The 23,060-nt window shown below is 40.7% G+C and overlaps 1 protein-coding gene across 3 annotated transcripts in view; it reads left to right on the plus strand.

The window, feature by feature from the left end:
• KANK1 (KN motif and ankyrin repeat domains 1) overlaps positions 1–23,060 on the plus strand; it is a 124,555-nt gene that overhangs the window by 50,662 nt on the left and 50,833 nt on the right. The gene's annotated exons all lie outside the window — the stretch shown is intronic.

Genomic DNA, 23,060 nt, shown 5'->3' on the forward strand with positions numbered 1-23,060 from the left:
TTACATATTTAACAAAGAATCACTCTTTTTTCCATAGCATTTGGTAGTCATTGTTTTAGTGTGAGAGAGAAAAAAATTCTCTGACAGTGAAATTCTTCTCCTTCCTTGCAGCTCAGGTTTGATTTCTTAATTGCCATATCATCAGCACATCACCACTCATCAACTCTCCCTGCAGATGGTGAGACCTGAGCTGTCAATCTGGTGAGCTGGCCAAGGAGTTGCCAAATCCTCCTCCCTCCCAAACCAAAAGACTGTTTCCCTTCCCACCAGCTTTATGACTGATCAGTTTTTCAGTAGGATTTGTTTGCTGGATAGAGTGTCACTGAGGAGTCTGCTGGGTGCTAGATGACCTGAGTACTGTCCCTCCAGGTTGTGCCCTGGTGACCACTGATGGGCTGTGCTTAGGCTGGACCCAGGTACAGAGATGCAGGTAAAGTCTCCTAAATTCATTGTACCAGCTGACCACTGCGACTTTGAGAGAGACTGTAACAGGCTACCACCATGGCCTCTGCAGCTGGCACAACTAGTGGTGACTGCCTTCAGGACAGCTGCTGCTGTCATCTTAGTTTCCATCGGCTCATTAAGATATTTTTTGCTAAGTTCACAAAGGCAAGGGTTGATTTTTTTAAAAATTATTTTTGGATAAAGGCTCAACTGTAGGTAATGGATCTGTGCAGTTTTAGACAAAGCTTTTCTGTTGCTGAAGGACAGCAGAAGGGTAGACAGAAGTGACTGGTGCCTTGTCCACACACAGCAAGTTGTGGTCTTTTGGTGACAAAGGTGACAGGCTTTACCAGGCAGCTGTCTGTGCCATGGGCTAGCTTACTTCTCTCTGCAGTCCATGTCCCTGGGAGCAGACTTTGTCCTATTACCAAGAAAAAAATCCTTGTAATTCCTCTTGAAAGTAAATCTCCAATGATTTTTAAGGGACAACAGAGAAACCCTCTAATATCTGATAAAAGTATGGTCTCCTTCAGACTGCAACAGCAAGTTGGCAAAGAATTAGTTCTTTTAAGAAGCTTTAGACTCCACACCTGTGTCATTTTTGTAAACGGGTGGAACTTAATTCTTTGTAACAAAATTGAAATAACTTTCCATTGTTTTCTGGGATGCTGTCAAGAGAGTGAGCCTCACTGGGTCACTGCTCTCAACGTCTCCTGTCCCAAGGCGGGAAGTAAACTCTTGCAGGAGGCTTTTGCTCTAAGGAGAGCCATTCTTTCATAGCAAGAAAAGCACTCTGATCTCACAGGGTTACTAAGCGATGCAACTGTGTTATTGTTCTGCTTGAGAGCCACACATAGGGAGGCTTATTTAGACACCAGATCTTCTGGTATAATTTTTCTATGACTAATTCAGTGCATAGTAACATCACAAGTGAACAGGCTGCTGACCTAAGGACTTTTTTCACTATTACAGCTAGTTTTTTTCTGATGCCATACAGAGGAGGGCATTAATTCCTGCTTTTCATATAGAAAAACTCAAAATACTAACAACTAGATGCAGTCAGGATCCTGCAAAGGCATCACTTCACCCCAAGTGAAATTCAAACATCGTAGATTATAAATGTCACGTAAGTTGGGCACATCATCCAGGAGGCAGGTTTCATCATTTTCCTCATCAACTTTGTGAGTTGGTGGAGGAAGCCAGCAGGCTCCTGCAGTGGATAACTCGGAGCATTCACTAAGTTTTGACCCCAGTTCTTGGGAGGAGCTCTATCTCTTCCCTCCTGGACAGAAGGAGACCCTCACACTTAATATTGAAGGGGGACCTAAACGTTAGAGACACAAAAACTCCTTGGTTAGGAATCAACCCATATTTAACAGTATGTATCTGTTTTGGATGCTAGACAGTGATGCCTGAAGCAGCCAGACTCTGTGTCTAGTTGGCAATATGATTTCCTTACTCATCTTGCTGACCAGAAAGGTGGCTGAGTAGCTGGTGTGGACCCCTCAGCATGCCAAGATGACCGGCTGTGGCAGGGTGCACAGCACCGAGTGACCAGGGCCGTGTCCCCCGTCCCTGCCTTGCCCCCAGCAGGTTGGTGGGCAGAAGGTGACACAAGGTGCTGCTCCCTGCCCTACCCTGCTCATTCCTGTCCCTCTGTGCCCTCAGCAGCAGCGGCTCACAGGCCTTTGCAGGAAGCAGAGAGCTGTAACCCTTGTCCTGTGCAGTTTGCTTTTGACAGCTGTGACAGCCAGCAGAGCTTTGGCTTTGGATGTAGCATAGTGATTAGTGTAACACGCAAATAATAATTTTGTTGTAACATCTGCCATTCTCTCAGGGTGAGGCTGTGTGTTTTACCCGTGGGCTGACAGTTGCTAGATGGATTTTGTTAGGTTCCCAGACACACCCTGGTGTGTCTGTATAATTGATGTACTTATTAAAAAGGGAACAGAAAAACCTCTTCTGTTCCCAATACCAGATTTAATAATAAACTCTCATTTCAGTCTGTGAACAAGTCTTTTTACAATGCTGATCTCACACCTGTAGCTATTATGATCTGCAGTTACAAAAGTAGAAGATAATTTTTGTTTGCCATTGAAAATACAGAAGTGTTTTGCAGTTTTTTTCTCTTTTTGCTGCTTTGTATGGCAGAAACATGCTGAAAATATGCTCCCTTAAAACTCGCAGTTTCACCTTTTTTTTAAAAAACGCTCCAACAACCCAGCTTCTTGCACTAGATGGCAGTGTGGATGGTTCAATGGGAAACTTACTTAGAAAAATCATAAGATTGATGATAGAAAGTATCCAACATTAAAAAAAAATCATTTTCTAGTGAAGGCAAAATTGCTTTTCCTTGCTTGTCCATCACACATTTGTGCTGGGGAAAAAATGTGTATTCCAGGTTTGAAAAGCTTGTGTAGGAGGTGCCAGTTTTCAGAGTTGCAAATGATTGCATTATTTTCCTTTTCATTTCTCCTCTTACATCTCAGAACTGCTGAGGTCCTACTGGGCTGAGTGTTCATCTACACACTTCTAAAGATGCATTGCTGCTGTCCCTCAGACACAAACCTGGGGGGTATTCTGCTGAATGAAGAGTGACAATTACTAAATATTGAGAAGTATGCTAAAATGATTGGATGTAATTGCACGTTGTTGGTGAAGGGTTAGCAGTGGATGGATAGGTGTACCAAGTTGCACATATCTTGAAGACACTTTGTCAAATTGTCAAAATCAAGCCATAATTAAGAAAAACACAGCATCCTTCTATACATGTGAAATACTAAACACAGTAGATAAACTTAGTTAAATAAGGATGTGTGTCCCATACCTGAGTGCCAATGTGAGAGTAAAATCCTGGCGAATACCAGCAATCTTTTATTGAAATTTAGCAATGCTGCTTTTCACTGAAAGAAATTGCAGGGCAGACCTGAACTGAGACATGGTATCTGAAGTTCTTCTTTGGCTAGATGGTCATGAACCTGTTGGATGCTGGAAAAAATAATGGTCCCTATTCTGAGCCATTTATGCCAAGGCATAGGTCTTTGAGATGGTGGGGGTTGTGGTCTCACATTTTCCCTTTAGCAAGACTTGTTTGCCAGAAGACAGAAGGGGTTTCACCTGGAAAGAAAGTTTAGATAATCATTGGCAAATCCACTTGCATTTATTTTGAGTTAGGTAAAAAAGTTGCTATCTGATTCAACTTAGCCCTTAGGTATTAGAAAAAGTACCATGCAGGCACCTCTGCAAAAACTTGTCTTACATGTATAAAAGTGTATTTTCACCAAGTGTTTTATGGCATATCCTTTTGCTCTCATACATAATGCAAATAAGAAATTAAAATTAGTGATTTAAGACCAATTATCAGAAAGTTTTTAAGGTAAAGCTAATTATATTGTATGGTGAGAGAACTATGAAACTTTTATTTGCAAATAGGTATCCAATACCCAGGTGCTCTTACACTAAAGTGGCAGCGTCTTCCCATGGCTTGTGCAATCTATAGGAGATAAAAGTATAAAAGATAAAATAATAATGATAATCGAAAACCCCAGACAATCAACAGTAGGAATAAATCTTGGCTTGCACACATGCAATGTTATATGTGTCTATATAACAAAACCTTTCCAATAAAAATACACCTTGCTTTTTTAAAAATACTGAGAAGACAGCAAGCATGTTTGGGAAGAGTAAAATTATTTAATTGATGTTCATAATGTATTAAATATAAAATACATTTTATTGGTTTAAATATGTTTAAATATTTTAAATATATTTAAATATTTCATATTTAAATTTTATATTTTATATTTATATTTAATAAAATAAGATGTTTAGTGGCTAATGTTAACTAGAAATAAAATGGTCAGAATGCTGAACTTAACAAGCTTAATTTTTGTTTGCAGGATTCGTATTCTTTCCTTGTCTTGTTCAGATGTCTGCTAGTTAATGCATTGCATTATTCCTTAATAAGAATACAACTCAGCGTTTGTCCACAAATGTAGGCTATTGGAATGAGTAATTATTCTCTACTGTCCACTGTTCTTTGCCTATTGTATATTAAGCTTCTTAATACAGAGTTTCTTAGGCAGAAATTGCTCTGTGGTAGAGGCAATTGGATACTCAGATGCAGATTACAATTCATTCAAGCGGAGAGAACAAATTGAGTGACATTTACTTGCCCTCTCTAAATGATTGTAAGGGGCACTGCTGAGGATTGGTCTGCATTTCAGTGCCTTGAATGAAAATTTGCAGAATGCTGGTGCTCTGTCACAGCTGTGTCCTTCTAGACAGTGATTTAAAATGTATCATGTGGGGAGACGTGGCAGGCAAAGAAAGAGCCCAGATGTTGTAAAGGAATTTCTTCTGCAATTGTTCTGCTTGCCTGAGTAGCAAAGGTACAATTACTGCCTGGACATGGAACTCTTATCTTGCTGCTCCAATCTTTATGGTTGAAAAAGGGCCCTCTTCTAAATAGAAGATAACTAAAAACATAGCCAAAGATTAGGCTCTTGCTGAAGAAGCACGTCCCATCTAAGCAGAGCTGGTGACTGCAGCCTCAGCTAACCTTTCTGATGGTTCTGCAGGCTGCTGGGCAGAGACTTGGTACTAGTCTGTGGTTCTGCTGGTACCAGCTTGATTTCTCACCCCTGCCTTAGCTCCCCTCTTAAACATGGCTCTGCCACAATTCACACACATGTTAAAAGTTGCCTTCATTCTACTAATAAAATTGGACTTCCAGCCATTTAAATAATGTCACTTTTTGCTTAACTGTTAAACTAATTAATGTTGTGGTTTAAACAAGGGCACAGTTCATTCAGCTGTCATCATGAGAAGATACTTTGCTATTTATTTTAAATGTCTAGGACTTACTTAAATACAGAATAAACCAATCTCCAGCCTTATCTTGTTTTGGAATAGACAAAGTGGTTAGTGCTACAACGTATTATGAGGTCAGATTAGTATACATATATCTAAGTGTCCAGCTGTCCTTCTGAAATGAACAAGCAGTGACAAGTTTCAGAGCAAAAGTTAGGAAAGATATGCTGGGTAAGAGAATGCAGCTGGTTTGGTACCTGAACTGCACAACCTGTCCAAGTTTAAAAAAAAATAAATATGGAGAAAAGATGCTTCAATTTTCATCTCATGGGAACCGTCTGTTTTTTCAGTCTGTCTTGTATTTAAAAAGGATAACAAAACTAGTCTGTATTACTTTTTCTCTTCTCCTTTTTTTAAGCAAAAATAAATAAATAAAAATACGCATGCTTTCTGTTTTGTTTCTCTTTCTTGATCTCCTCTACCAGGACGTTATCGGCACTGTATGCAGTACAGGGGAATATTTCTGGATGACCATTTCCCCAAATGTACTTATTAAGAATTACTGCTTTTTATTTCACACTATGGCACTAAACAAACAAATAAATAGAAAACTCCACCCCTCCTTCCATTTGGTGGTTACAAATGACTTTAAAAGTGAGCTAGCAGTGCCAATGAAAAGACTGTGGTCTACCAAAGATAAATGGAAATGCAGACATGCTATAGTATAGAAGTTTCAGAAAATTGAGTAATAACTGGTTTTCATTATATTGTAACCACTGGGCTGAATGTGCTTGAAGTCAAGAATATTTCTGTGAGTAAGAGACGAGGAATTTGTTGACAGGAACAATTGTTAAATGTCTGTGCCTTCACTAGGGGCAAAAGGAAGCTTGATTTGTGCAGCTGCGTCACACTGATAGGACATCACCTGCAGAAGGGAAGCCTCTGTAGGAAAAGATTGGGTTATTGCAAAGAAAACTCTGCCCAGTACTCTCAGCACAGTGTTTTAGAAAATTGTCTTGATTACGTACTAGTTTAATTAGTTTGAACTGAGAGGAACATATAGTTTTCTGAAGAAGTAAACATAATGCTGGGAAATTAGATTTGTAATCCGTTTGTCTGTTGATCATTCACCATTTGTCAATAAATAAGATTGATATTACTGCCAGGTTTTACACTGGCCTTTGCCAATTCTGCGCTCTGTGGTTTAAGTTGTGCTGAAAAACTTTTATTTTCCAGGTAGAGCAAAAAAAATAGATATACCTTCTTATTTTATGTATTGAGTCTTGAACTACTTTATGGAAAATGGTCACACCTTGCAAAATGCTAGAGGTATCTGCAGCTGAAAGGATGGGTCATTGCTTTGAATGCTTTGGCCAGAGAGGTCCACCAAGCTGTCCACCAAGCAAGAAAGTAGCAAAATATAGAGTTTACAACTTTGACTTCTCTATCTGGGAGAAATTTTGTCTGAAATTCTGGTTTTACTTAATGAAGTTCAATAATTCAGTCAATTTTTGGGAAATTAAGCCATTTTCAGGGTGGGTTACGCCCCAAGAAGCAGACCCATATGTATGAGGTCAGCCACAGTGCTCTTGTGTGTTTACTGAAACAGCTCCTTATCAGTTGGCAGGGTCACTGCTTTCACATTTTACCACTGATGCCTGGGAAAGTTGGGTGTTTGTGCATCCTGTGCTTGCCTATTGTTAATATTCCCTCTGACATTCTGCAAAATAGGGGGGAATAATAATACCTTGTGCTTGCAGTTAGTTTTCAGTTTATCAGCTCCCCATATCTCCTGGAATAAAGCTAAAGGAAATGGCTGGGCTGGAGGGCAGGATGGGGCAGCCCAGGCTTTGGTTTGGGGCAAATGCACGCTGCTTTTCGCAGGTCCCAGCGCTGCAGGCTGGTCTGGGACATAACGTGCACAATTACTAAATTGGCAGTGCCAATGAAAAGACTGTGGTCTACTGTGGGTGGTTTTGCTGCTGTTTTCACTCTCTGAATGGCCCTGTGGTGAGATCAACCATCTTGCAGGAGCAAAGGCAGGCACTGCAAACCAGTAGCAGCACAGACCACAAGCTGTGTAGGAGCAGCCACCACTGCCTGTGAAACTTGTTCCCTACATCTTGGGAGGCTTACAGATCTTGGTATTTGGGTCAAAATTCAGAGTCTTTTAGAAGTGTTAAAGTGTAGCAGGCTCACCTACTGCGTTACTAGCTGCTTTAGTGGATTCCTGCCTTTTGCAAATCAAACGGGGTCCTTGCTATTCCATTAAATCTTGTTGTCAGCTGACTAGTCTCCATATTCACATAGAAGATGTTCCTGGTAAAAACAGCATGCCTCTTAGCTTGCACTATATTTCCCTATCCTGTTTTTCTTTGAATTGTGTTGGTCGGGAATATTAGGTAGTCTGCTTTAGTGCCTGTGCTATGGAGGCAGGAGCTACAGTTCTGCCAAGAGCAGCAGTTTTTCCCTGTTTACACTTCTATAGAGACTCAGAAATTTTCTGGCAAAAACTAGCACTAGGATACCACAGGTCATTGTGATGCTTTTTGATTTTGTAATATACATAAATAACAGTCATTTAATCAACAGATCAGACAAGACCAAGAACAGGACTGATTAGGACATAAAGAACAGACAATAAATAAATAAAATTAATAATAATCTCATCTGGGATTAGAGGTTGGTGTGAGAGAGATGGCAGGAAATAATTAAAACACATTCACTGGGAGATTTGTTTATCTTTTATTCCTGTTACTTATTCCTCCTACTTTTCTCTAATGCAAATTTCCGCCCATGCTGTAACTATGAGCTAGTGCAAAACACAGCTGGCCCTGAGGGATAGTAAGAAGCATGATGTTTATTTCCCTCCACTACTCCCTTTAGTGGTTGCTCTGTAGAGGTATGCGCTGCTGTGCCCACTGATGATACTGGCATATTTGGGAATTAACTGTGTAGGTTCCAGGTGATTGGGAGCAGAAACCACATGTCTTGATACCAAAGCTGAAAATTAAAAAAAGGTAATTGCTTTATAGTGTCCCACAAACAGGTTTTGAGTATTGTGGTTTGAATGTTAGAAGTGAATTTTTACTGTCATTAGTCACTGTTTGGATGCTGAAGGGGGAGATGTGGTTAGCTTTTTAATGAAGCCGTTTTCTGGAACTGTGAAACTTTGTTTAAAAACAAAAAACCAAATTTTTGTTGAAAATGTGATCACCACTGGGGTACACTGGAATAATTTCTGTTCTTATGGAAGCCATCTTTTGTTCTAAAATAATCTGTTTTGGTATTCTGAAACCTGACTCTGGGGTGCTGCTTTTCTTTGGGGTCAGGTTTTTCCAAGTTGTTTTATACACAGAACAGAGCTGTGCAGCTACCACTTGGTGATACCACGCAGGATTGCAGGTGCATTGCAGAGAGTGTGTCCCATTTTTGGAGAGAGGATGGCATTCAGTAGCCCAACTGGATTTTGCTGAGATGAGCTCTGTTCAGTATCAGCAGTTGGAATTGGCAAGATCAGTGCTTGTCAGTGCTGCAGAGAAAAGAGCTCAAGAATCTGTCGTGCTCATCATGAGTGATAATGCGTCTGAGCACAGTGGCTCCTCAAACGTGCTTTCCTACAGTACTTTGCTCTGCCTGATGAATGGATGAAACTAATAGTATTTCTGAAGGACTCTCCAAGTGTCTTCGAGCTGCTTGTTGTCTCTGATTTTACTCTGTCCTCCCTTCAGGAAGGGGCAGATGGAGTAACATCGAATTTCTAACTACAAAACACAGTCTGCATTAGTTACTTTTCCAGAACTAATGCCTTTAAAGATGTTCACAGCTAGAAATTAATTGCTTCTTTAGACAGCAGTTGTCTCCTTCATGAGTCAACTCTATCTTGCAGTATTTATCAACACTTTTTAATAAGATGACATTTATATTTACAGATAATATTCATATGCATAGAGTAGCAGTGATTCCTAAGGATTTTTTTTAAAGCGTGTTATCATCATTGTTGCTTTGAATGCTATTTTGTTATTGCAGCAACATAAATACACACTAATCTCATGGGAGGGGCTGGCTGGTGTCTTCACAGGTCTAGAGAGTGTAGGGAGTGATTTCTGCTGTTCTGTCCCACCTTGCCTCAAAAACCTGTGTGCTGCTGAGAATGAACAAAATGTTCTCTCCACACTTGCATTCCTTCTGCCACTGTTCACTGCTGCCAAGTCAATAAAACAAAAGTGGAATTCTTTAAAGCTGTCCTTTTTTTCTTTTTTTTTTTAACCGTTAATACTTTTTTTGTTTCTGAGCAAAGAGCTGCTGGTGCCAAACATTATACCTGCTCAGGTTTTGCCTTCCACATTGCCTTGCTAATTGGCACTTTTGGCAATGTTTGTTTCTGCAGCTTTTTTTGAGCATAGCAGCTGCCTGTAAAATCTTTCAGGAGGGGAAGAGATGGAGTGGTGTTCACACACACAGCTGTGTTTATTTCCGTATGAGCTAAAAACTGCCCACTCCAAAATGCAGAGCCATAAAGGGAGTACCACCAGAGTAGCTGTAGGTCACCTTATGGATGGAATCAGGATTTTATGTGCCTCTCCTGCAACAAGGCCAGCTGCCTCAGGCTTTCAGCAGAGAGGTAAACACCGTGAAGAGCACTGCATTTGTGGGTGTCACTGAGCTGATAATGGTGGGAGGCACCTTGAAAACCTTGATTCATCTCTATAGCTCTTTTGTGAGAGGCCAACTCCTACTTGAGACAAAAATCTCATTAGTTATGGACCAAGAAATCTTGCTGTTAAACAGTGATGCTACGAAATTTGTTTCAACTGTTTTTTATGCTACTCCTTTCCCTGCAACTGGGAGCAGACTAGATCACAGAGAGGGATGTTCACATATATGGCAGCTCTGGTAATCTGTGCTGTAATCTGATTATCAGCAGTTCAAGTCCTGCAGTGAGCTCCCTAAGGAAAATGAAGGATGATACTGCTGAAAATCTGTGGTCTACTTTTTGTGCTGCAGTGTCTGCCACTAAGTTAGCCCTTCCTATTTCTATCACAGTTTTCCAAGAATGTATTCTGGTATCTGAGTTATAAAACAATAAAATAATCTTGATTTTGGTATGTTACTTCACAATATGTTAAGTTTCCATGTATTTATTTACAACAACAACAACCAAAAAAGCCACCCACCACAAATTTTGGCAAGTTTTTTAGCTACCTAGTTTTTATTCTAGAGCAACTGTTGATGAGTGATTTATGCACCAAAAAACAAACACCATAATTCTCTTAAAAATCAGCTGAGAGTTGGTTCTAGTTAAGCAAACAGAGAGATACATGCAAAGGTTTGAAGTCTTATGCTGCAGCAACAAGACTTCAGTTAAGGATAAAATTTGCAACCATCCACTTCTTTATTCCCTCTGAGCTGCAAGCATGGTTCACAGTGTAGAAGTTGGTGTGACTTGACACATCAGTTTGTGAGGTGCATGTTGCCCAGCAAGTTATGATCAAATTTTAGACATGTCCATGTTTAACACTTGCTTTCCTAATTTTGGTGGGAATGGAGACAATGTAAATTGAGTAAGTTTCCATGGGAGATTTGTTAAGTGCCATTTAGCTTTCTTAAAATTGGCCCTTAAAGAACATGCCTTACTTGACAGCTGCTGATGAAAATAGTGCTTGTCTGTGTGCCATCAAAGGCTCATGTGCCTGAGCTATCATATGATTAATATAGCTACATTTATAAGGAAACTAACATTGGTTTTCACCCTTTAAGAACTTCATTTTGATGTGTGACCTAGCTAGTATTTTCCTTCTTTGAAAGGTCCTATTTTCATAGCAATTATTTTTCAGTGTGATGGCAGCAGGTAAGAAGCATGCCAATGTCCTCAGATAACTCAAAATCATTTTCATTTGGGCTTGTGTTTTTTCCTCCAGTTATGAATGTGCTATAAAATAACTAATATATAGCAAAAATAAAGCATTTGACCTGTAATACTCCATTGCATACATAAATATAGTCTGCTTCTTAAATAATATTTTTGAAATAATAATTCACATAGTGTTTATTTCACATCTTAATGTTTGTCTTCTGCAAGCTTAGCAACATTTGCCTGTTTCTTCTCTTTTCACTTTACATTTTTCTGGTGAAGCATAATACTGTGTTGGAAATATTGTCTGGTTTACAAGCAAGTATTTTGTACTGCCAGTTCTGTTCTGGTGGAGGACAACTCAAGCAGTTTTTGTGCCTGTACTTATGTAACATCAGATCACCTCCTCAACAAGGTGTTTCGCCAGCTTAAATTATTGCAGAGAGCTTCCCACCTTGATGACAGCTTTCCTCCCTGAAAGAGGAAATGCTTTTATGAACAGGGAAATACAGAGTATTTCTAAATACTGTGCAATCTAATATCTTAAATCTATTATTTACCCCATTGCTTAATAGCAAAGGAAAATGCCCTTTGTGTAAGCATATATATACAAGACATGTGATGGCATTTAGATGTAGGGAATGGAAAATTAACTGTTTACCTGTGGAGAATTTTGCCTGCTTACATGTTTTCAGCTTTTGAAAATTCATTGCAGGCTAACATCAGCACACAGCCTTCATTCTGCACATTTTCTTGACAACATTTTGATTCTGGATGTACATTATTAGAAACAAAGGGCAAAACATGGATTAATAATTAGCAAAACATATGTCCACAGTCGTTCAGTTGTAACCTCTCTGCTTGCTTTTGCTATTGTTTTGAGGAGAGGGGGCAAGAAGGGTTATTCAGTACAGCACAGAAGAGTAAAAAGTAAATGCTGGTATTTCCTCATGTGGTGATTGAATAGCTTTAGAAATTTAAGAAATTAAAATGAAGAGGAGGACTTGCAAAGGTCTTTAATCGTCTAGTGTGGTGCTGCTTTGTAATGGTTTTGGTTGTATATTGTCTTCCCTTGCAGTAAAAATATACAGAAGTGTAACAATTCCTATTGCTTAGGTAGTGGACTGTTGCTCCAAGGAATGGGAGCAGATAAAATTAGCCCCAAATGAGGTACATAGATCCTTGGTGACAAAACAGTAAAAATAAGCAGCTCCTGCAAATAAGTAAGGTGGGGAAAAGGAACTTCAAGTATATCTTAAGAAAAAAGCAAGGGGGAGAACATCTGTTTTAAGAGTCCTCTCCTATAAGAACTTTTCTCAAGATTTTAAATCAGTAAAAGATTAGCTGTATTGCGGAAAAGGGTTATTTTTAGACTTTGTAAGGAAATTAGAGTGGCTGCAGAAGGGACCCTTAAGTTCTGCTCAGACTGAAAAAAACAGAACCTAGATCTTAGAAAAAATTTCCTTTTTATCTGACTGGGACTGTCCTTGTTCAAATTCAGCTGCTGTCTTCTGGATTATGCCTGGAATGAGGGAGAAGGGGGACAGGTATAAATAACTTATGTTTTTTCTGTTCTGTAGTTCTTGCAAGAAGATAGATGGATGTGCTTTTAAGCTCTGTATTGATTTGTTCGCTGTGGCTGTGTTTTTATCAGAAATTTGTGGGTACTGGGGCTGAGGAGAGCTCAAAGTATGGCCTACCTTTCTGGGGAAGCACCATGTGGATGGGGATAACCTGAACAAGAAAAGTACCCCTCTGCTAGGACCTGTGTGGTATGGTTTCAGGAGGGCAGTGATAACTGTGCAGCAGCTTATTCTGCTCTCAAGATAATAATACAAGTGAATATGAAAGCCATTCTTTTGTTACTAGTAACATCTCAATTAATTTTAGTTTTATGTACACCACATAGTTTCCTGCTTAGGACTTGCTTTCTGTGGTGAAACACATGAATCACACTGAAGATGCATTGTTTCAATGACAGTCCTGCTGTGTTGCTCTTCAGAAGCTTAAGTTCTTGCATTGCTTTTTTACCAGAATTTGGTTTGTTGTGCAAGATGCACTGCCATCTGTCTGTTTGCTCATATGGTGACTGATAAAAACATACCTAATTTTGCTATTTCTTTATTAACATTCTGCTATCTAATAAAAGATCACCTAAAAACACTAAAGGTAACATATTTATGGATCCCTATAGAAAGGTATAGTTTTTGCAGATTATGGTGGACTCCACTGTCTCGGGGTTACAAGTGGGTGAGTGTTTCAGATCCATACACCATTTGGGGAATTACAGATTTGACTCTAACTTGGCACATGATGTAAGATATAGATGCCCCCTTGTTTGTTATTGTTTCAGCTCGTGTCAGCGCTGAGATACAGTTTTGGCTGACAGACAATGTGAATGAAGGCTGAGTTTATTTGGATGTGAGTGGCAAAAAGGAGAGCCAGCAGTGCCAGCCTCGATGTGCACATGGCAGTCATGCCACACGTGTCCCAACAGTGTCTGCTCCCTGGCACCCCATGGCACAGCAGTGGTGTGCCTCATGCCAGTTGCCAGATGCAGGGCTGTCTATTAGAATTTTCAGGGGAGAGACATAATTCACTGAGTCCTGGCTTCCTAAGGTGGAAAGTTCTTGTGCAGTAAGCTGATCATCACACTTTTGTCTGCACTGGACTCTCTTGCCACTGTACATCTGAAAAATATGGGGAGCATGAGCATGAGCATGAGAAGATGCTGTGAATTACTAATGCAGGTGTTAGTTCATTCTCTGACTGAGAAGGAGGAAGACAGGTTATGTGAACTCTATGCTGATTTCAATTACTTGGATTAAATTACAGAGTCCCAGAGCATTAGGAACAGGTTGTTTTAATGTTGATTTGACTAGGCTGCAGAGAGGAACATCCCCTGTGAGGGACAAGTGCATTGCCCCAACTTGTGGTCCCCTCCTTTGGGTGGGTAAATTCCCTGCAGGTGTCCACATGTAGCAAAATGTTTTTGGCTGCATGCAGTGCAGAGGCTGAGTGACACTTGCCTGACAAGCTGACATGTCTTTCTCTACGAGCTGTTGAGCAGCAAGAGTATGGAGATACCCAGCTAGACTGGCTCCATCATGCTCTGCTGCAGCTGCTGCCCGATGGTCCCCAGCTGGTTCCTGCCAGCTCCAAATCCCAGCGTTAGCATGGTTTGGTGACTCTGCAGGCTCAGCAGTGAGAGCCCATATGGCATGTGGTGGGCTGACCGGCAGGTCTGTGCTGCTGAGACATCTTGTCTCCCTCCTGCCAGAGTGTGCAGGCTTGCAATCCATAGGCTGTGGTGTGGACATATGGTGGCTTTGGAGGCAGGACCAGAGAAACCTCCTCACCGCTGGAATGAATGTTGAAAGCCTCACAAGAGATGGTTTGTGGCTTAGCGAGGAGGTAAAAATAATTGTGCACACGTGCTGGCTGCTTCTGAGGGATGCTGTGTGATGGAGTGGAAAGGGACAGCAGCCTGGGGCATGTCTGGAGTGTGCTCCCTGGCCATGCTGAGGCTGTGGGGTTGTGGTCTCTATAGAAAAGTTGTGGTAACTAGGGTCCCCTTGTATTGCTGAAGGGCCACTTCAGGCAGCTTGAAGAGAAAGGGGCCCATGTTAGTATTCAGGTTATAAATACAGTCTAGGACTTGGGGAAGGTGTTGGCAGTGTGAGCTGTAGACAGAGTCTAATGGAGAGTGGCACTTTAAGTCTTCTCTTGTAAACTGTGGTAAATGAAAAGCAAGAGCCTGGTCCTTGCAATATTGTCTCCTTGCCCCTAAAATTTCCCACTTTCATTGTGGAAAAGCCTATAATTTCTCTGTTCACGTAAGGTTGATACCACAGTCCACAGAACCCATACTAGGGGTTAATAAAAGGAAGAGATACCAGGATTTGGGCATTATTGTGGGGGAAAAGCAGCATTTAGGGCTATATTTATATATTTATATATTTATATATTTATATATTTATATATTTAGGAGACAAAGCTGATGTGCTGGAGCTTTCTCAGGTAAAGATACACCTTCAGCTGAAGTCACAGCTAAATGAGCAAATGCTGCTAGACAAAAGTATTTATCCTTGAACTTACCAAGTGTTCCATATCGTTGCCCTTTTGTCATATCAGATTTATGGTTGGTCTCGTTATGTATAGCATCTCAGACCTAAAATCAGAGGAAGAGACAGACTGATATTTGACTGTCTGCCTCTAAATATGTTTCTTGCTTGTGACGTTATATATGCAATCTCACTGAAGACTAAATACTTGGGTACTTTATAGAGGAGTTAGACTTGTCTATTTATCAAATTTTATATATACAGAACATGTTTCATTTCTCTCCTGGAGACTGAACTATTTCAAGCCATGGAAGTTTCATCCCTCCTGCTTTTCCACAAGAAAAATATGGATAGCACAGTTGCATCCTTTGGGCTCCCTGTCACAGCTCCCTGTCACAGCACAACCCATAGCAATACCATACTGGTTTGAATTAATGCACTTTTATGTGACTCATTATTCACTGGCATAAAGTGAAGGGAGTGTCCTCTACATCACCCATTAGGAATTTCAGGTATAAAAAAAAAGTTGTTTTTTTTCTACCATGGATTGCCTTTCTTTTTCTAGTTGATTTTTTTTTCTCTCTAACATAAACAGAAATGGGTTTCTGAGTTGGTGCACAATGCAGTCTTCTGAAGGTGGTTTTTTTTTTCTTCTGTAATGTAATGTGATGACAACAATGTTGTCAGGAATGATTTCCAAAAGAGATGGGTGGTCTGAGAATGCTTGCAGGGTGTGGGGGGCCTTGCAGCACTGTGTGATGGGTGTCATCCAGACATACCTGTCTGTGTTTAGGCTCACTCAGGAGTGAAGATCATGCTCTTGCACATTAGACAAGGACCACCAAGTCACCAGACTGTAGCCCAGTTCTGTATGGACATGATGTCGTCCTTATTACAAGTGACAAAAGCATCTCAACTATGGTTCAGGTTCACAGAATCCATACAAAGATTTCCTTTTACTAATGAGTGGTGATCCTGTCAGTAAGAGCATAGTGCTGCTGTAAGAGCTGCCACTTCTGGCTGGCAGTGAGTCTGCTGGACTTCTGACAACAGGTATGGTTACCAAAAGTCCACTAGGCTAATGTGATGTCTTTTGGGATGCTCTGGAGGGCTGTGTCCAACCTCTGGCCTGTGCTAGAGAAAGCTGCTTGTGCTTGCAGGTAAGTTCTGATTTGTCTTAACTGCTTGACCAGAATTACTGGAGCTGAGGTTTACCTTCCCACAGATTACCTAGATCTTAGAGCCAAGCTTGGTTACACTGAAAAATATTGAATGTACCTTACCCCATTTTGTACAATTGTTCTTGCAAACAACTTTTTAGTAAGATGCTGTTCATGACCAGGATCTTCCACGTGTTGAGTATACACGAAAGGGTTAAAAAAGGGCAAAGTAAAATGATCTGGGGACTGTGTTGTCTATGAGCTGGGAGAGAAGATTATAGTTAATAAAATCACAAAGGGTGTGGTTTGAATCTGAAAAAGCTGAATCTGAAAAATCTCAATCTGCACTGATTTTTACCAAGACCTGCAATGCAAGAATTTGGTGACAGTAAAACATGTGAAACATCAGTATAAAATAAGAAAAAATGTTGTGGTGAGTATTGACAGTCTGGGACTTCCTGGCCCACAAGGCAGCAGAAGCAGGTGGCATCAGCAGGGTCAGAAAGAGGCTAGTTAAATCCAGGCAATTTATGTAAATATTAAAATAACATGGTAAGGATGTGCCTTTAAATATTCCCAATCCAATAACTGTTGATGCTGGGAGAATACAGAAGCATGAATTCATCATAAGGCACTTGAACACTCCTTAAATAATATCTGCTGTTGCTACTATTGAAAACAAGACAGTCTGGATGGATCATTTGTCTGACCCTACAGAATGCTGGTTATGTTTGTTTCTGCTGGGTACTATTTTGAAGTCCTTTTGTGTTGGTTTCTTTTAGTTTTTATAGAGAGGGGGTATCTCTATTCTATAACCTTCTTAAATTAACACACCCTATCTCAGTGTTTACATACAGATGTACAAAACTATATAAACTTTCTAACAAGTTTTGAAAATTCTTTACAAATCCATTTCCTACACTTTTGCTGTTTCTTCTTCCTTTCCCAGCAAGTCATTGATTGTTTAGAACAGCTTCTCTTCTGGATCAGATTTCTCTTCTGGATCCTCCAGACACAACTGGGATAACTCCATGTGGAAGGGAAACTGAAACCCAGCAACTGATGGTAGACCATTTCTGCTATTGCTAGCAAATGTGACAAAGGCATACTTGCAGAAATTCAGAAAATTTGTGGGATATTTCGAATAGCCGAAGTACCCAGTACCTTTGAAATATTTTCCCATATATCCGTTTTCTGAGCCGTTTTCTATGCTGAAAGCTGCCCAGTGAAGCCCCGTTCCTGTGCAGTGGGTAGGTGGCTCGGGATAGTGAAGCAGAAGCTTTGTAGAAGCTCAGCTCAGGAGATGAGAAAACCATTTTCAAGTATGTAGAAGAAAACCACTCAGACCCCTCCATTACTGAAGGCTGTACATTTATTCTGTGTTTGCAGCAACAACAAGGAGGGCAGACAAGCTTAATGCAAGTCTGCTTAAGGCAGGGGCTGGGGGAGAAGACGATTGAGGGAATCCCCATGAAACTCACTTAAGTTTTTTCCACCTCACCTTGAGAACTGGAGCCTGGCACAGCAGGCTCAGTTAGCTCAGACTCTGGGGTTCAAAAGCAAGAAAGCTTAGAGTTGGGTCTGATATTTTGTTGTTGTTTTTGTCAGAAGGGAAAGCCCTGGGTAGGAGCACTCTGACTGTTCTTTTCTTCAGCTTGCTGACTCAGGTCCCAGAATTTCTGAGCCATCACTCTCTTCTTAACAGAGCTTAGCTCAGCTTTTGCCTGGAGCTCTGCTGTAAAGAAAGATCTTTTTACAGACCACTGCCATAAGTGGAGGGAGTGATGAAGACAGACAGGTAAATTCATGCTGACCGTAGCCATATCTTTTTAATTAACTTGCTTGTTGAAAGGATTTACAAGGCTTCTTTTGCTCGCATCATACTGCAGATTCTGCAGGAAAAAAAAAAACAACAAACCAAACAAAAAAAAAAAAAAAAAAAAAAAAAAAAAAAAAAAAAAAAAAAACCAACCACAACCACATAGTGAGAGGTGACTTCTTTTGATTGACTGCTTAAATATTCTCCAAAATGAATTACCTGTCATACTGCATATAGTAAGAATAGTTTCTGTCTTGTGATGGAGAGACTGAACCACAACTGACTGCTGCCTGAGAGATGCTGCAGGAAACACAGGTCCCAGGGATTTTTAGTTCTGCATTTTGAGGTGGCCTAGCTATTGATTAATTTTGTTCAGTTAGTGAGACTTGAACAGCAACTTGCATAATTTTGCTTGTGATTTGGATGCAACATTATAAAGACATTGGCTCTAGAAAGTTTATGAATGGCTGAATTGTTACATGATGAAATAATTAAGTGAAATTTAAAATCATTCACAGTTTACCTTTATCTCAATGTTGATCACTCTGTGTCTCACTTGAAAAAAAAATCCGTATATGCCTGCATTCTTACTTGATTTTTGCTTTTAATTCTAAAGTAGTATATATATTAAAATATATATTTCTCCCTTATAAATGTTGCCTTTCAGTTTATTGGCCACTCATTTTGATAAACTTAAAGATAAGAAAAACACAACCAAGGTAGGGGTAAGATTGAAAAGAAAGTATCAGTGAGATACAGTCATTATCCCAGGATAGATACCAACCACAGCAACTCCCCACATACTTTCTCTTTTGCTGTTGTTGGCTTCAGACCTTGCTTCATTTAAATTGCACCTGGCATACTTAGTACACGTAGGTTGCAGACATTCCTGTTTGCTGTAGAGAAGCACAGGTTTGTAAAGTGCTTGCCGCTCTAGCTAAGCAGGAGAGATTCCCAGTGCCAATTTCTTCTTGCAGCTAGAGAAATTACCATCTATGTTTTCAGATGGGTTTTGCATATATCTTGTCTCTTGTTTGCAAATTATATCAGTGTCTTGCAGAATGAAACTGGGCAAGTTCTACTGCCAGGACGACCCACATGTGAGAGGGAAGTCTCAGGCAGAAGTCTTGTTGTGCTGATGTACAGCAGGAATGGAGCAGTACCAGTTCTTCTTGAGTATTGCATCTCATGGGTCAACTTGCACTGTCAAACCGATCTACCCTAGACCTATTTAATCACCACTTTGCACTTGCTGGATGGGATTGCAGAGCTGGTTTTTCTCCTGGAACCATTCCCTGACTACATCCATCTGAACAATTGGGAGCCCATACCTTTGGATCCTTCACAGTTCTGACCTACAGTGCTCCCGCTTTTAATCCAGGTCTTAAACAACAGAATTGTATTGTCTGAACCACAGTCACCCTGTGAGGGGTTCAAAATATGGTGCTGATCTGGACCTTCTTTGGAGTGGTTGATGTGACTGTTTGCTCTTAAGAGTGTGCCATGAGAAAAAAGTTGCATGTGCATCTATTTAGCCTAAAGCCTCCCTGCCTGGGAAGCCAGAATCTATTTCCTTGAATCCCACAAACCAGTGTGTGCCCATCACCATTTCCACATGTGACCTCAGCCCTGGACAGGAGGACTTTCAGGAGTGCTTCTCTGGGTTAAGAGCTGAGTTATATTTCTCTTCTAATTACCATGTTGCCGATATGCTGTTCTACAGCTGCTCTTAGACCAAACCTCAGCTGTTGTCTATCTTAAGTATCTCCTGCAAACATCAGACTGAAGTGTGAGTCTGGATTTTCTGCAAGGTCTGTGCCTCTAGAGGCCTCTGCATTTCTGTAGTTCTGCTGTGTGGATGCCAGAACTGATCTATACATACTCAGATACTTGTGGTGCTGAAACACCAGAATAGGTATCAGTGACCTAGCAAGATGCAGCACAAAAAAGGAGCAAGGTTCTTTTCCCTTGTGACTAGGGCAGGATTAGGACACAGGCTTTATGTTCTGCCTAAAAAATTGCCATTCTGGAAAAACCTGTAAAAGCTGGGGTGTCGTGAATGTTTGTAGAAACTGAGGATCGTGTGTGTTTAAGGTTTCTGCTATTGAACCTCAGGGCAGAAGAGAGTTTGAATATCTAATGCAAAACACTTTTAACAACTGCTTCATTGAGCAATACTCTTCATACAGCTAGTCTCTGCTTGTTTTGCATTTGCCCTAGGATCTGTAAATCACAGTATTCACAGGCAAGCATGGGTTGAGCATGTAAAAACACATAGGCAAAGAGTTGGAGACTTGGGAATGGAATATACAAGCTCCTCTAGTAATTTTCTTGTTTAAGATGTCTGTGCTGGAGAATATGCTTTGCTGTAGAGGAGACTAAGTTTTCCTCCTCTCTGGTATTTTGCTGTGCCTCGCCCACATAAGAGACTTGTGTCCAAATGCAGCTTCTGGGGTGTGTGCAGCTGGGGAATCACATGTGGCACAATTCTAAAAATGATCCATGTATGTGCTGCTGCAATTTCAGGAATTCAGTTCCTGATGTATGGCTCAAAGCACATTTTAGCAAAATTCCCTTCTTCCATGAGTTTGCTGAGCTAGATTAGATTTTTTTCTGTAGTTGAAGAGCTGTTTACTAGACAGAATTTCAAGTCCTGCTACATGTAATATAAAACAAACAAAAAATAAAACAAAAAAATCTAAACCAACCTACCATACCAAAAAAATAGGAATAAATTATTTTACTTAGCTAACAAATTATTAGATCCTATGTTTTCCTTTCTTTTCTTCATTTTCTTCTATCTTTTGGACTGAATTTGCTTCCTGAATTATTTTATTAATTGTCACTAAAGCTCAGAAGCAGCCAGTGAGTTTGCTTGAGGTACTTGAGCCTGCATAGCTTTGAAATTGGCAAAAGCATACTCACAAGGCCGTTTGTACCAGGTCAATTTCATCTCTTCAAGCCACAACAAAATGGAGATCTCAGACCTTGTTTAGATTTTCAGCATTATTTTTATTAACTTTGTCTCAATTCTCACCTCAATTACATTTGTTTCTTGCTATTGAGAAGCTCTCCTCATTGTTTCTGAGAATGGTGACTGTAACAGATTTTACTTTTAAACCCATGATGAGGCACGCCGCAGTCAGGTCTCATTTTTCTGGTTGATCCACTCATGCTTGGGACTGCAGTGCACCTAAAAGAGATGTCTCCCCCCGCAGGATCCCCTCCCACCCACCTGTCCGTACCCATCCCTGGGGGCATGCTATGCTCTCAGGTCTCCCCTTGTACAGGGGATGTATTGAAAGCAGGGAAGCGTACCTCTTGTTACAGTGCTACCGAGACAGCACAGAGCTGTGCTGAACAAATTAGAAGTGGGTAAATAAATTCAGTTTCCTTTACCCTTGGTTGCAATGACAGAGATTGATACCCTGCTAAGTGCAGCCTACCCTGAGACAGAGGCTGTCCTGAGCTTCAGGACACATCCTGAATTTCACATGGAGGCTGACGATAATTTTTCAGTAAGCATTCACTGGGGCTCAGTAAAAATTGCCTGTCTTTAGCTTAAATGAATAACTTTATATCCTTCGGCAAGCAGTAATGGGAGTGATGCTTTAAAATTTCTCTGTTTGAAAGGAAGTAGTTAATATTTTCCTAAAAGCTCACATGTTTAAAACTGCTGCCCCAGCTGCAAACTCTGCCAGCAACGTTTTTCTTTTTTTTTCTTTCTTTTTTTTTTTTTTGCCATGCTTCATTGTTTCAGAAATTTTATAATTATCATTAGGCCAGCAATCTTGTGATGGGCCTCAATGCATCATGGCCTGTGTTGGATTCCTGCCTTATATTGCTGTTCATAGCCTTTCACTTATATCTCTATAGCAGCTTCATGCTCTGCCCTCCACTGAACAAGAGACGGCAAACGTCAGTGTATAAGGCAGAGCTAGGGGAGGAGGAATTGCAATGAAGCTCCTTCTGCATTCTTGGAAAATTGATATTAGGACTGTACTAAAAATAAAGGTATTTGTGTTCTTGAAGGAGAAAGCAAAGTGGTATTAGCTTGTATGATGGAGCTCTGTCATAGAAGACAGCCAGTCTTCTTTGTCAGTCAGTGTATCTCTGACTCAAATTCACATGGTGCCTGCACTCATTAATTTCTTGGTTTTCTTTTTCTTTGCTAATCTGCTTAGCTTTTAAATACTTTCCTGCACATACTATCAGAGCTCAATCAAATATAATTGGAAAAATGTGACTAGTTTCTTGAGGTGTTATCAGCCCAAATCAGATGGGGGTCAGCAAAGCCGCGTGTTGTTCATATGCCTAAGCTCCACCTATCTGAGTAAACAAAATAAAATGCTGTTTGGACTGTAGAAAACTCAAAGCAGACTCAGGAAGAGGCATCTCTGCAGCCCCAGATGAGTCATATCTTCTGTCCTGAAGTGAGATCTGTGATCAGGCTGCCCCCTGCACTGAAGGAGGGCAGGGAAGAAGGAACAGGAGCCCTACTGCAGAGCCAACAATTCTGGCTTTGCCGAGTCAGCCAGCAAACCACAGAACTGCTGCTGGTTTGGCCTCTGCCTCTCATTTGGCTTCATCTCGGCAGCCACCCACCCAAGAGACAGTGCTCTTTTTCTGTACCTGCAGCATGAGCTTCAGGCAAATGCTGCTTATTGGTTCAATCTGCCATGTGTGGGTTGGAAGAAAACATCGCACCCAGAGAACCCATTGCTGCTGGAATTTGCAGTGGAGACGTCTTGTAGCCAGCTGAGCACCATTCCTGACAGTGTCCATGCCTCCTCTGGTCCCCCCACCCTGCTGGCTTCCATACAGTAGCTGTTGGTGTCTGGGTTTGTCAGGCAGAGATGCCTGCTCTGGCTGCATCTCAGGCTTCTACCCTCACCTCCCCAGGGGGA

Source organism: Zonotrichia leucophrys, chromosome Z (assembly GCF_028769735.1).
Source record: "Zonotrichia leucophrys gambelii isolate GWCS_2022_RI chromosome Z, RI_Zleu_2.0, whole genome shotgun sequence".
Lineage (NCBI taxonomy): Eukaryota > Metazoa > Chordata > Aves > Passeriformes > Passerellidae > Zonotrichia > Zonotrichia leucophrys.